Genomic DNA, 13175 nt, shown 5'->3' on the forward strand with positions numbered 1-13175 from the left:
AATTAATTGAAAAAAAAAATTCAGAAAAAATTTAAAAAAAAAATATTTTTTTTAAATAATTTTTAAATTCCTGACGTGTCAATTTTGACACGTCAGGAAATTTAAAATTATTAAAAAAAAATAATTTTCATTTTTAAAATTTTTTCTTTAATTAAAAACATTTACTGAAGTGTCAAAAAGTGACACGTCAAAAAAAATTTTCTGACGTGCCAAGAAATTTTCCGTTTCTGACACCCATAATCTTAACGCCTGAGATACGTCAAAATCGACCCGTCATGAGGATTTTTTGACGTGTCAGACCACCTGACACGTCAGAAAATGTAAGTCAGCAAAAATTTTGTTTTTTGTAGTGATAGACAAATTGAAGTGCAAAATAATGAAAATTGCTGACGAGGAAGCGAAGCCGGAGGCACAAATTTGTTTTATTAAGCGCGAAACTAAAATAATAAAATGCAATGACTAATAAACCTCTTTTTTTTTTTAATACTATGTTTGTTGAGCCAAGATTATAAAAGAAGCATAAAAGTGTAGAATAAGAAAAATAGCACAGCCACACAAGACACCAAGATTTAAGTGGTTGATACAACCTGACTTGGTAGGTTGCAATGAAGAACAACAATAAAGCAGCGAATAAGTAATTTTAGATCTTGATTCTATCAATGATTTAAGAATTCTTCTAAAAACAATAGATTCTATCTAAAGTTTAAAAGAAAAAGAGGAATAAACTCAATTCTGAGTATTTTCATTAATCAAAATCAATAATAAACAACTACTCCCTTTCTCTTGAGGTTATATGTGTAAAAAATTTATATTGACATAAATTCTATCTCTTTCTAGATCTTAAGTATCATGATTTTCACTATAAGTAAATGAAAGAAACATACCAGAATCTATAGCAATGAAATCTTCTGAAGACCCACACACTAGGAAATGGTTTCTCTCACTTGACCTACTTAAGATGCACAAAGATGATGGAGATTGTACATATTTATAGGGTAGAGAGAGGACCGGTTTCCTTTATTCATTCAATAACTCCACTTCCCATCAAAGTAGAAGTTATACAAGAGTTTAAAGAATGGGATTAGGTAACCTTACACCATTAATAGTCGTAATAGTTTTTCATGTGGGTTATTGAATTCTTACATTCTCCCACTTAGCCCACATGACTAATACTGTTTGACTCTAATAAGGTTAACATTAGGCGTGCAAAAAATCTAATCCAGCCTTACTTTAATTTGGTCATCATAAATACCACAATCAAACAACCTACTAGTGTGAGTCATGGCGGTTGTACATCAAAAGGCGACATAGTCCCTTCCATGTACTACAACACTAACAACTTGTTTAACCATGATTCATAAATGACAAGTATTGTCTAAATGGTCCAACAAAAATGTCTGTTGTCAAAGACTATTCCTGTTGTCATTCATCCAATCTTATATGTACATACAAAATGGAAAACAGGAAAGAATCATAAACATATTTAATGAGATCTTAAAAATGTCTAATAACATAAACAAACATTATGCAATCCATAAACATTATGGGCACAACGGGTTACAATTAAGACCCATTTTGTTAACGTGTTCCTTAAATGTCTTTGGTGGTAACCCTTTTGTTAATAGATCTGCAATCATGAGCTCTGTATTAATATGTTCTATAGACACTCTTTGTTTTTGAACTTCCTCCTTAACGACAAAATATTTAATCTCCATATGTTTAATTAGCACCATTAGAACATCTGTTGTTCTTGGAGAAAAACACAGCTGCAAAATTATCACAATAAATTTTCAATGCCTTGGCAATAGTGACGACAGTTCCAAGTCCTGAAATAAAGTTTCGCAACCATAAGCCATGAATAGTGGCCTCAAAGCATGTCACAAATTCAGCTTCCATTGTGGATGAAGCAATGATGGTCTGTTTTGCACTTTTCCATGAGATTGCTCCTCCAGCTAACAAAAATAGATAACCAAAAGTTGATTTTCTACTATCAACACATCCGGAAAAGTCTGAATCAGAGTAGCCAATCACCTCTAAGTGATTAGATCTTTTAAAAGTGAACATGTAATCTTTTGTTCCTCGTAAGTACCTCATCATTTTCTTTGCAGCTTTCCAATGATCCATTCCAGGATTGCTTTGGTATCTGCCCAACATACCAACTGTAAAACTGATGTATGGCCTAGTGCACGTCTGTGCATACATCAAGCTTCCTACCATTGAAGCATAAGGAATTCTTTCCATTTGTTTACGTTCCCATTCATTCTGTGGACATTGCATGAGACTGAACTTATCCCCCTTTTGAATTGGAGCAACACTAGCTAAACAGTTCTCCATGCTAAATCTCTCTAAAACTCTTTCAATATATTGTTTTTTAGACAACCCTAACAATCCACGTGATCGATCTCAGAATATTTCTATTCCTATCACATAGGTTGCCTCACCTATATCTTTCATTTCAAAGTTCTTAGAGAGAAATTTCTTGGTTTCATACAATAAACCAAGATCACTACTAGCAAGCAAAATGTCATCAATATATAGAATTAGGAACATAAACTTGCTCCCACTAACCTTCAAGTATATACACCGATCAACAGTGTTTTCCTTAAAACCGAAGGAAGTAATGGTATCATTGAACTTAAGATACCATTGTCTGGAAACTTGTTTAAGTCCATATATTGACTTATTTAATTTGCAAACCATGTGCTCTTTTTCCTTTATTGAGAAACCTTCAGGTTGGTCCATATAGACTTCTTCCTCTAAACTCCCATTCAAAAATTCAGTTTTCACATCCATTTGATGCAACTCTAAATCATAACGAGCTACCAAAGCCTTAATGATTCTAAGTGAGTCCTTCTTAGACACAGGAGAGAATGTCTCCTTATAATCAATGCCTCCTCTCTGAGTAAAACCTTTGGCCACAAGCCTAGCTTTATATCGTTCGATATTGCCATGTGAGTCGCGCTTGATCTTGAAGACCCATTTACACCCGATTGTCTTATATCCTTCAGGCAATTCAACGAGATCCCAGAATTTATTTTGGTCCATTGATTTCAACTCATCATTCATGGCATCAATCCATTTAACAGAATCATTACTTTCAATGGCTTGTGAAAATGAAACCGAATCCTTACTTGTCCCTATATCAAAATCAGATTCTTGTAAATAAACAGCATAATCACCTGAAATAACGGATCTTCGTTCTCTTTGAGGCCTTCTTAATGCTATTCGTTGTGATTCTTCTATAATTGGTTCATTGGTGATAATCTCTTCATGGAGTGATTGATCAATAACTTGTTGTTCAATATTGTCAAATGATTGTACAATTGTAGGAACAACGGCTTCTTTAGAAGTTATGGGTAGTGGGACTTTTACCCTAACTTCTTGAATAACCACATTTTGTGATTTATCACTCCCACTAATTTCACCATTCTCAAGGAATCTGGCATTACCGGGTTCAACAATTTTTGTACTATGTGTAGGACAGTAAAACCTATACCCTTTGGATTTTTCTGGATAACCAATAAAATAACCACTAATGGTTTTCAAATCCAATTTCTTTTCATGTGGATTTTAAATTCTAGCCTCTACAGGACAACCCTAAACATGCAGGTGTCTTAAACTTGGTTTCCTTCCAGTCCATAGTTCAAAAGGAGTCTTTGGAACTGCTTTAGAAGGGACTCTATTCAATAAATATACAACGGTCTTAAGGACTTCCATCCACAATGAAATGGGTAAAGAGGAATTACTTAACATACTCCTAACCATATCCATTAGAGTACGATTACGCCTTTCAACTACTCCATTTTGCTGAGGCGTACCTAGCATAGTGTATTGTGCACAAATGCCATGCTTTTCAAGGAGTTTAGCAAATGGGCCAGGGCATTGACCCAATCCATCATACCTTCCATAATACTCGTCACCTCTATCTGATATGACAACTTTCACTTTTCTATCTAATTGTCTTTCAACCTTAGTAATGTATACCTCCAAAGCATTTACTGCTTGAGATTTTTCATGCAACAAATAGATATAACAATAACATGAAAAATCATCAATAAAGTTGATAAAATATTTTTCTCTACTAAAAGATGGTGAGTCAAAAGGTCCACAAATGTCTGTATGGACAATTTCAAGAAGTCCTCCACTTCTTGTAGCACCTTTCTTTGTGTGTTTGGTTTGTTTTCCCTTAATACAATCCACACACACACCAAAATTAGTAAAATCTAGATTCGGAAGAATCTCATCTTTTACTAATCTTTCTAATCTTTTTCTGGATATATGACCTAGTCTTTTGTGCCACAAGATGGAAGAATTTTCATTAATCAGGCTACGTTTAGTTCCAACATTATGATGCAGAGTTAGAAGGCTTTCAGCAAAATGACTATTAAGATTCAATTTATAAAGACCATTACATAGATTCCCTGAACCAATGAAAGAGGTGTTTTTAAATAAATTGAATCTTTTATTGCGGAATGTAAAGGAAGAACCATCAAGATCAAGGCTAGATAAAGAAACCAAATTTCGAGAAATAGAAGGAACATAAAGAGTCTGAAACAAATCTAGGTAACAACCAGTATCTAGAAACAAACGAAAGGTTCCGATGGCAACATCTTGAACTTTAACCCCATTTCCCATGCATCGAATTAGAAACATGAACAGTAGAACCTGAGTCAATCCACCAAGTATTGGAAGGAACAGCAGTAAGATTTGATTCGAAACATACGCAAGCTAAAGGCTTGCCTTTCTTTTCGAACCATGCCTTACGTTTGAGGAAATCTTTCTGAACATGCCCAAACTTTCTGCAGAAATGGCACTTAACACTATTTAGTTCCTTTTGATGAACCTCAATTACTTGAGGAGGTCCATTAACTTTAGGTGACTCTATCTTTTTGCCCTTTTTAGGCTTCTTCCACTTCTTTTTGGCTCCATGAGTTACAAGATGAATAAAATGATATCCTTGTTGCTTAAGCCTTGCCTCTTCTTGAACAAGCATACTAGCCAATTCATTTACATTCCACTTATCTTTAATAGTGTTGTAATGAATTTGAAATGGCCCATATTGAGAAGGCAAGGAATTCAAGATAAATTGCACAAGAAAAAATTCATCCACATTCATCCCAAGAGCCTTTAATTTAGCAACTCGATTTGTCATTTCAAGGATATGCTCATGCATCCCACATGTACCATCAAATTTCATGGTGGTAAGTTTAGCCATCAATGTCCCAGCAAGAGACTTGTCAGCTGAACGGAAACGTTCTTCCACAGTTGTAAAGAATTCTTTAGCACTATCACATTTAGGAAGTGTTGACTTAATATTATTCGCTATGCTCATTCGCATAAACATAATGTTCAATCTTTCCCAAGACATGTATAATGCCTCTTCTTCCGCACTGCTTGAATCAGTAATAGCAGGCGGTTTCTCAGTCCAGAGTGCCAAATCAAGATCCAGAACACCAAAATGAAACTAAACTTGTTCAGACCAGTTAGAGAAATTTGTTCCATTAAGAATCGGAACAGATGAAACATGCGAATGTAGCGAAATAGGAACTGACACTGCAATAAAATAAATGCTCACCATATTAATGCTATGAGTTATCAAACATAAAATAATATTTTAAGTAGTACTACCGCAATTCACCTTTGGGTGGAAATTACGATATACTAAATATATATATATATATGATCATTATGGTGATTCCTTTTCACCTATAAGAATAATTAATAATGCATCCGTAATTCGATAGGTTCGTTACCTTTGGGTATTCGGTTCCAATTCTCAATTAAGAATGCACATTAATTATCCTATCTCAGTTTATCAATCACTTGAAAGGTGGTGCACCTTTGGGTCAATCCAAAAGATTCATGTGATTAAAAAACTGTAAAAATTTGCAATGTCATTGTCTTAATACGTGGGATATAGGTATTAAGTTTCAAACATACGACTTGAAATCTATGAATCATTCTAGTTGGGTCACTTTGGTGATCACCAAACTATTCATAATATAGATCTCAATTCGAAACAATAACAATGCAAGACGAATAATAATAATAGTATGCTTTTAACATTGATTGACATAAATATTCATGTTTATAACCAACAAGAAAATAACACATGAAATAAAACAATCAATATTTTAAAGACAAAACGTATATTGCCAATGTATATAACTTGCTACAAAAGATCTTCATAAACTGTGCATACCAATATTCATAAAAGAATTTGCCATATCCAAAAGTACTCAACCGAAAGTATTGTCATTAAAAGACAAAATATTAAACACACATAAATAATAGCCATGCGTTAATTGTGCAACTTGATAACAGTTTAACAGGAGCACAAACAAATAATGAAAAACACGAGTGATGTTTTTCCTAAACGGTGAAATGAACTTTGTATGTGTCAGAGGTGTTAATATGGGTATAGATATAATAGATCTATAGAAATAAATGTTAACACATTAAATTATCCATAGTATACGGATGTTACAGTTCCCACAAAATCATGCGACAAAATCAAATCATAAACCGTTTTGCATCCAGTTGGCTCAGTGTGTATATGTACAGATGACAAATTCAAAAGATCACACAATAACTACAAATAAATTCTAAGAGATTTGCGTGAGAATATGAATAATGTAAAACTCATACATATTTCTTAATGGAAAAACATGAAAGTTACAATTAAGGCTATGATATCACATGTAAAAAATTTATATTGACATAAATTCTATCTCTTTCTAGATCTTAACTATCATGATTTTCACTATAAATAAATGAAAGAAACATACCAGAATCCATAGCAATGAAATCTTCTGAAGACCCACACACTAGGAAATGGTTTATCTCACTTGACCCACTTAAGATGCACAAAGATGATGGAGATTGTGCATATTTATAGGGTAGAGAGAGAACCGGTTTCCTTTATTCATTCAATAACTCCACTTCCCATCAAAGTAGAAGTTATACAATATATGAAACTGCTTCTCTTAATTAACTAAGAGTTTAAAGAATGGGATTAGGTAACCTTACACCATTAATAGTCGTAACAGTTTTTCATGTGGGTTATTGAATTCTTACAATATGTATATATTTATAGCCCAAAACTCTAAACCTAATAAAATATGACATAAATACTTCCAAAACCTTAAAACTAATAAAATAACAACATAAAATCGGTTTAAGCTAAAAAAAGGCGAAAAAATAACATAATATCTCCCGCATGCGCTCGATTGCAGGCACAGGAGCGACCAATCGCAGTTCTAGGGACCGGGCACTTGATCACAGTCCAGTGTGCGCTCGATCGCAGTACTAGGGACTCAATCTGCATCAGTGGTTCAGCCCAACAAGTTTACATCCATGTGTAGAGACAATCCAAAAGAAATTCACTAACAAAAGTGGAGTACAAAGAGTTGTACAAACAAAACCATTCAAACCCAAAAGCTCAATACGCCCAAATTTCACCTTCACACACACAAAAAAAAAAAAAAAAAAAAAAAAAAAAAAAATACATAAAATAGAGTAAATATACTCTAAAATCTCTAAGTCACCGCGCGACGAAAACAAATTGTGAGAATCACAAGTGAGATATCTTCTTGCCTCTTTCCTAGTAGTTCCTCAAACAAACCTCATTCTTATAGGAAATAAGTATTGTTGCAGACAAGGCACTTCCATTGACGCAGTAAGTCTTCATTCGGTGGAACAAATGGACAAAGCACTAATAAATACAAATGGGCAAAGCACTAAACCCCATTTCAGCAACTTCATTCGGTGCAAAAGCCACAATTTCCTAACAATCAACAAAAGTCTTCACTGTGGAGTGGAGGAAGACATATGGGTCCATCTCTTTTGATAAAAGAGCAGCCAAATAAATCTTCCCAATTGACTAATATAAGCCAATTACCATATTCAACATATACCCACAGAAAGTGTGGATTTCTACCGATTTATGCTCCAGCATTACTTTCCATTCAATTTATTATAAGGTGCCAAAAAACAAAACACATCCAACACGTGGCCCCATACTAATATGAGCCAATTTTTCAACAATTCTCCACCTCAGTGAATATTCACCACTTTACTATTGCACTCCACCTAGGCTTGAATTTCATCAAGTCTTCAATACAAAACTCTACATAACATCTCCTCCAATATCTACACGGGCAATCACAAGCTACAAAAGCAATCAAATCCAAGCACCTCTTGAACTTAAGAAGACACATCAATTGAATCTGTCACCATACTATCTTGAAGAAAATAGAAATCATCAACTTTGTTACCTTCCGTCACAACCAATGAGCCTTTTTTCACCTGAATAACTCCACATTCACCGCAAAACATGTATCTAGGGGGGTACAAAGTGTTAGTTCTTGTGTTGGCTTAATTCAGTTCCAAAATGGAGAAACTACTGTTCACGAGCTCAAACACTGATATAGAATGCTCAGAATCCAATCTCCACTGTTCATAATGTATATTCATATGTCATGAACGTTTCTACAAAATTTCAGCTCAATCGGACCACAAACGCCCATCGAACGGAGCTGTTGATCAAGATTGGACAGCATTTTCAGAATGCTGTTTCACTCATTGCATGCCGAGTCCGGATAGGTCTTCCCCGTGTCCGGACTGCAATTCCAAAAACCTTATTTTTGCTCCGCAAGGCTGTGTCCGGAGAGCCCATTAACCTATCCGGACACCCCATACCTATTATGCCCAAAAACATGTTTTTAGTGGGCCCAGGTCTAGAGTTAAATGTACTGATATATATACATCATTATAGAAGAGTGAGGCACGGATTTTCACCCCCAAAGAGTTCGTCGGAGGCTGTGCTAAGAGAGATCATATGTGGTGAGCGTTAAATTGAATCTCTTAGAGTTTTAGTTATTCCTTTGATAAATCTACGGTTGACAAGTCTATCGGAAGAGTCTGGTAAAGGAGAATCACGTTGAAGAAGATTGTGAGTAAGGAGACGAGTTGTAAGCTTGTCGATCTTACAGAGCCAAGGTCTTGCAAAGGGTTGTAAGTGTTCCTAGTGTCTGTAATCTCTGGATAATCTTTTGATCGTGATTTCTTGGGTTTGGCTGCTCCGGAGAGGTTTTACTTTTAGATCGGTTTCTAAAAGGTTTCCTTTTTGTAACCAAAATATCTGTGTCTGCCTTTTTATTGCTTTATATATTTTAGGTGATTAAATTGTTTATTGCTTCATAGTATTAATTCTGCATAAATTGTAATAAACAAGTTTTTGGAGTCTGGCACAACGTTTTTCACAAAGTGCCCAATAAAATAAGATTTTTATTCAAATCTGTGTTGAACATTCTTCAAAATCCTAACAATCCCGTCGTGCATCCTTATTCTGACTACACCAACACCAATAATCTTGCAGGTGACATCATTTCCCATCAAAACTAAACCACCATTGACTAACTCATAATTAATAAACCAATCATTTTTAGGGGACATATGAGCAGTATATGGAGTATAAAGGACCCACTTGTCATAAAAACGACTATTAGAAATGGTAACTATGAGGACAAATTCTGAATCCTCAACATTTTCTTCAACAACACTAGCCACAGAAGATAAACTTTCCTTATCACCTTCCTCTTTCTTTTTCAGCCTTAGACATTCGGATTTGTAATGCCCAAACATTTTGCAATAGTAACACTTAGCTTTGCTCTTTGAGTTAGACTGTTATTGATCTCCTCTATCTGAGTCTTTATCACTGAACCGACCTCTAAAATTAGAGGAATTTTCCGAACGACTCCTAACAAATAGACCTTGTGCCTGATTGTCACTACCTTTTCCGTTCAATCTTGTCCTCAGCTCCATAGAATTCAAAACAGATTTAACATCAGTTAAGGAAATGGTATTTCTACAATACAACATTAAATTAATAAAATTATCAAATGACGCAGGTAGTGAACATAATAAAATTAAGGGCTTGATCCTCATTATCAACTTTAATATCAATATTTTTTCAAATCCATAAGAATTTTGTTAAATTCATCAAGATGATCACAAAGAGGCGTACCTTCCTGCATCATGAGGGTATATAACCGTTGTTTTAGAAATAAACGGTTAGTGAGAAACTTCTTCATTTACAAATTTTCTAACTTTTACTAAAGTCCAGCTGCAGTTTCTTCATCGGCAACATCTCTCAAAACTCCATCTAAAAGAGAACAAAATTATTCTGTGGGCTTTTTCTTCAAATTCTCCACGTTCCTCAATTTCATCAATTGCTTTAATACCAATTCTATCCTCGAATGGTTCCAAAACCTTCGCCAATCCTTATTGTTGCAACAAAGCACGCATCTTGATTCACCAAAGGATGAAACTATTATGACCATCAAAGTTTTCTACTTCAAATTTTGTAGTTTTCATTCCACAAAATAAACATCTGGGCTCTGATACCAATTTCTTGTGCCAAATACAAATCTAGATCACAAAAGAAGCAAAAAAGTGCAAAATAAGAAAAATACCACAACCACATTAGACACCAAAATTTAAGTGGTTCGGCCTAACAAGCTTACATCTACTAGCACAGACAATCTAGGAGAAATTTTATAAATAAAAGTGGAGTACAAAGAGTAGTACAAACAAAACCACTCAAACTCAAAAGTCTAATGCACCCAAATCTCATTCTCACATAAAAGAGAATTACATAAAAGAGAATAAATACTCTAAAATCTCCAAGTCACCGTGTGACCAAAACAAATTGTGAGAATCACAAGTGAGATATCTTTTTGCCTCTCTCCTATTAGTTCCTCAAACAAACCTCATTCTCATATGAAAGAAGTATTGTTGCAGACAAAGCACTTCCTTTGATGCAATAAGTCTTCATTCGGTGGAACAAATGTACAAAGCACTAACAAATACAAATGGACAAAGCACTAATAAATACAAATGGACAAAGCACTAAACCCCATTTCAGCAACTTCATTCGGTGCAAAAGCCACAATTGCCTAACAATCAACAAAAGTCTTCTCTATGGTGGATGACATATGGGTCCATCTCTTTTGATAAAAGAGCAACCAAATAAATCTTCCCATTTGACTAATATAAGCGAATTACCATGTTCAACATATATCCACAGAAAGTGTGGATTTCCACCGATTTATGCTCCAGCTTTACTTTTCATTCAATTTATTATAATGTGCCAAGAAACAAAACACATCCAACATGTGGCCCCACACTAATATGAGCCAATTTTCCAACAATATTTTTATTATAATATATAAGGTACAGTTAAAATAGAAAACAAATAATAACAAATAACATACTTGAATGGCAAAAATCTATTGATGACTATTGCCTAAATTCTAAAGTATAAAGAATAACTTATCAAAAAAATTGTTAATATTATTTTAGGATAAACGCAAAATCAAACAAGTGTTTTTGAAACTTTTTACCAAACATATGAACTCTTTGTTTGGCACAACTTTTTAGATACTAAAATTACTTTTTAAGCTCCTTACCACAACCCAAACATGCTTAATATATATATAGTTTGAGTAAAAACTGATTTATTGTTATTGTTGTTGAAACGGTTCTTTGAATGGAAAATGAAAACTTGCAAGATCAAAAGCTACACATATGTTTGGACCGGCAGATGCGCTTCAAAATAATTTTTGGAATAGCTTGTGGGCTTGTTTACCTTCATCATGACTCCAGATTGAGGGTCATCCACATAGATCTAAAAACCAGCAACATTTGTCTAGACGAGAATATGAACCCCAAAATATCTGACTTTGGCTTTGCAAAGATATTTAGAGGCGAAGAAACTAGAACAAACACAACCCGACTAATTGGAACTTAGTAAGTTTACTATACACTGTAGCATAATTTTAAATCCCCAAATTCTGTTGACAGAAAGATTATTCAATTTCCATATCCAATGATAAATGTTGGCATGCAGCGGCCATATGTCTCCGGAATATGTAATTGATGGATTTTTCTTAATTAAATCAAATGTTTTTAGCTTTGGTGTAGTTCTACTTGAAATTAAAAGTGAAAAAAAAAAAAAAGGATAAAGAATACAAAATTTTACCAGTCAGAACTAGCCATGTGAACATGAGCTGTCCAAGTGGGTAATAATAATAATAATAACAATAATAATAAATAATAATAATTGGACTTCATCCCTTATCCCTTTATTTTTTTTCTATTTTAACTAGAAAATTTACCTTTTGAAACACCCCTCATCCCTTTATCTAATTAAATCTCTCTCTGCTTCATTTTATTATTATTAGGAAAAAAAATACATTTTACCCCCTTGAACTATACACTCATTTGCACTTTGACGTCAAATGTTTAAAACGTGACACTTGACCCCCTCAAACTTCTAAATTATTGCAATTCGACTATTCTGACTTCTTTTTTTTTCCTCAAAATGCCCCCATCCCAAATTAAAAAAAAATAATAAAAAAAATAAATAAATAAAAAAAATTAAGGGGTAACCGACCACCCCAGTTGGGCCTGGGGGTGGCTTCAGCCACCCAAGATAGGCCACCACTTCAAATCCATTTGAGATGAGAGAATGGAGAACAAATATATATATATATATATATATATATATATATATATATTGTTGAGTACTACATAACTCAAAAAAAAGCTTTCCCAAATTAAAAAGTCGGATGTAGTATTCCTTATGAGTTTTCACTACAATGATATATAGTTAAATTAGTTAAAAAGTTAATTTGGCTAGGTGAACGTGAATGCTGCGCGCATAAGTGGTGACTACAAGTATTCACACGGTTCAGTCAAGGGACACAACCCCTTACAAAGAAAACAGAGGAAACAACTTCTCACAAAGCAAAAAACAAGGGAAACAACCTACAAATCAAAATTACAAAAAATAGTAGCAGGTAAATTCCACAAAGAGCACAACAAAAGTGAATAAGTATCACAACATTGAGTTGAATCAACTTTCAACTTTATTTAGATTTAATAGCTCAAGTAACTTGAATAAGGGATTCGTTAGCTTATATCTTTCAGGATTTAGACGTAGCTGTAAGGAGGCTGGAGGCCTTAAAAGTAAAATACACCAATCTTTAATTTCTAGTTCTAGGGATTTTGATAAGTTGGAAAATCTACATGATCAGCTGCAACTTAATGAACCAACCCACACTCAACAAGGAAATCGTTCCCACATGGAAATACAATCAACACCAACGGCT

General features: G+C 34.1%; 1 pseudogene; it reads left to right on the forward strand.

Moving 5' to 3' along the window:
- Positions 1 to 13175, forward strand: part of LOC132181702 (uncharacterized) — a 68328-nt pseudogene that overhangs the window by 38241 nt on the left and 16912 nt on the right.

Source organism: Corylus avellana, chromosome ca5 (genome assembly GCF_901000735.1).
Source record: "Corylus avellana chromosome ca5, CavTom2PMs-1.0".
In the NCBI taxonomy this organism is placed as follows: domain Eukaryota; kingdom Viridiplantae; phylum Streptophyta; class Magnoliopsida; order Fagales; family Betulaceae; genus Corylus; species Corylus avellana.